We start from the raw sequence: 3168 nt of genomic DNA on the forward strand, positions 1-3168 counted from the left end.
AAAAAAAAAAAAAAAAAAAAAAAAAAAAAAAAAAGAAATAGGTCCCCTGACCTATTTGAAAAGAGAAGGTGTTCTGTTTAAGAAAAAAAATTGTTTCCTCCATTTGTCAAAAGGTTAAGATTTTCTCCTCCTAAGGCTGAGCTCTTGGGTTTATGATTCTTCCCACCATGTACCTCCCTACTCTGCAACAGCACCCTCTCCATCCATGATGTCTACTCCTGTGCAGGTTGCCCACCATTCCACACACACCTCAGCTGGCTTCCTAGATACCACCAAGAGCACCGATTTTATGAAGATTAGACATCAGATGTGTAGAAATTCTGTGTTTCAGTTTGATTGGACAACCTTTCAAATAGTAAAAGATAAACGTTAACCATTCTTCTCCCTGCCTCACTCCTGATTAAAAACTCTAGTGTAAAACTAAAAATACTTCTTATATCATCTTTAGTTTGGGAAAAATGAAGGAAAAATGTTTCTAATTGGCCTCACCACAGCCACCTTCTTTATTCTTTGCCCTATGAATTCAGTCTTCTCTCTCCAAATAGCCATGTCCCCTTCCACTTGATCAGGACATTCTGGAATCTACTGTCTCCTTGTGTTTCTTTTTGTTGTTGTTGTGGTTTGTTTTGTTTAAATAAGATTTTTATTGCAGAACAGAGTTAGATTTACAGGCAAATTGAAAGGACAGTATAGAGAGTTACCATGTAACCCTCACCCAGTTTTTCCTATCATCTTTTATTAGTATGGTCCATTTATCATAATAAATGAATTCATGTTGGTACATTATTATTAACTAAAGTCTACGCTTTCTTCAATTTTCTTTAACTTTTCCTTTATATCCCATTTCTGTTCCAGGATTACAGCTAGGAAACCACATTACATTTAATAGACATATCTCCTCAGGCCCCTCTTGGTTGTGACAGTTTCTCAGACTTTTCTTGATGGTCTTGATGGTTTTGAGGATTACTGGTCAGTCATTTTGTAGAATGTCCCTCAGCTGGGATTTGTCTGAAGTTTTTCTCATGATTAGGCTGTGGTTATGGGTTTTTGGCAGGAAGACTACAGAAGAAATGTGCCATTCTTATTACATTATATTGAAAGTACACACTATCAACACAATTTATTACTATTAATGTTGATCTTCATCACCTGCCTGATGTGATATTTGTCAGGTTTCTCCACTATAAAGTTCCTCATTTTTTCCCCTCTCCACCTTCCTATCTGATCTCTTTGGGAAGAAGTCATTATGTGCAGCCTATACCTACAGTGGGGGGTTACTCTCCTCCTCCCGTGGCAGAATATCTACATAAATTATTTGGAAATTCCTGCATGGGAGATTTGTCTCTTCTCTCCTATTTTTCTAGTTATTTATGTCAGTATGGACTCCTGGATATTTATTTTATACTATTTTAATCCTCCACACATACTGTCTACCAATTAGTCAAAACTACCCTTTAAATGTTCCCAGCCAGTGTATTATGGCTCTGCCCGGGTAAATAGATCTTGACTGTGTCTCCCAAGATGCTCTTGACTCTCCAGATTTTGAGATGGGTTTGCCTTGGGACCTCAGTGCTCTAATGGGTCCACAAAAAATAACTGATTTTCAGTTTGTCCAACTTTTTCTTGTAAGAATGAGAGTGACGGTTTCTAAGCTTTCTCTCTGTTGGAAATGAAACTGGAAGTTGGTGTATCTTTTTTTCTCAGTATGTTTATTTTCAACTTGTCTCTGCTTTTATATTTAAAGTGTGTTGTGTGTTGCTTTTTAACCAGTATGAGAATCTACGGCCTGTGTTTAGTCCAGCACATTAAATATAATTATTGTTAGAGTTGGGTTTAATTCTTTTATCATGCTGTGGGTTTTTGGTATATTTATCCCTCATTTCTCCGGCCCCTGTGTTTCCTGTCCTGACTTCTTCTGTGTGAAGAAGAACTTCTTCTTCTGCTTATTTTCTTAGTTTTCAAATTTATCTCCTGCATTAACTTTTTAGTTACACCACTTTGTGTCATATTATTAGTGTTTCTCTAGTGATGTAGTTTTAAACTTCTCTTAAAATAATATTATACCATTTCACAACAGTATAAAGATTTTACAATTGTATATCCTTTCCTTTGCTACATATAAACCCCACAGTCCATCAAATAAATTATTTTTTATTTGTAATAGTTCATAGTCTCTTAAATTTAAATATATATCTTTATATACATATATTATATATATAAATACATATATATAATATTTTGCTGTATATCTACCCTTTCTACTTACCTTCATTCCTTTCTTAAGAGAAAGTACCCAGGATTCCATTTACTATCATTTCCCTTCAGGTTGAAGAACTCATAGTAGTGCAGGTCTTTTGGAGACAAATTCTTTTATCTTTGTCATTTCAAAAAATGTCTTGGAGGGAGAAGAAGATGGCAGAGTAGGAGGACTTAGTGCTCACCTCCCCCCATGAACACATAAAAAAGACATCTACATCTTGCTGAAAACAAACTGGAGGCTGGCTGAAAGTTTCTTCTATGACCAAGGCTATGAAGAAAGATCCATACAGACTTGAGTAGGAAGGGAGGAGAAATGATCAGGTCAGGACTGGGGATATCATAGGCTCAGGGATTCTTCCTGGGGACTGAGAGGTTCGAGCCACATATTGGGAACCCCAGGCCTGGGGTCTGACACTGGGAAGATGAGTCCCCTTACCTGGCTTGAAAACCAATGGGGACTTACCAGAGGGCTGTAAGAAATCGAGACTCTGCTCATGAAGAGCACACAGGCTTGCTTACTACGAACAAGGTGGAAGGAACAGATTGAAAACCTGGGACTCTGGCTGTTTTCCTGAAACTTCTGTAGCACTCACCACAGCTTGCACTGGGTGCGTGCTCCAGCCAGTTTTGCTCCAGCACAACTCTCCACTAGGGCAAAGGCTGGTGGAGAGTGTTGCCAAGGAGAGTCTGCACATGAGGGGGGACAGAGCCAGCTAGAATCTGGCCCTGCATCTGAATAGGGCAAGGGTGGCCATTGCCAGCATGCATGCAGAGGTGGCAATTGGGAGTGGCCTGGGGCTCTGACTGGCCTGCTGGGATCATACTATCATGTGACCTGGCCTGCACCAGGCACCTGCTCCAGCCCCTCTTGCTCTGGTGCTGCTCTCCAATGGGGCAAAGTTGCCATTG

Source organism: Lipotes vexillifer, unplaced genomic scaffold (genome assembly GCF_000442215.2).
Source record: "Lipotes vexillifer unplaced genomic scaffold, Lipotes_vexillifer_v1.1 scaffold1028, whole genome shotgun sequence".
In the NCBI taxonomy this organism is placed as follows: domain Eukaryota; kingdom Metazoa; phylum Chordata; class Mammalia; order Artiodactyla; family Lipotidae; genus Lipotes; species Lipotes vexillifer.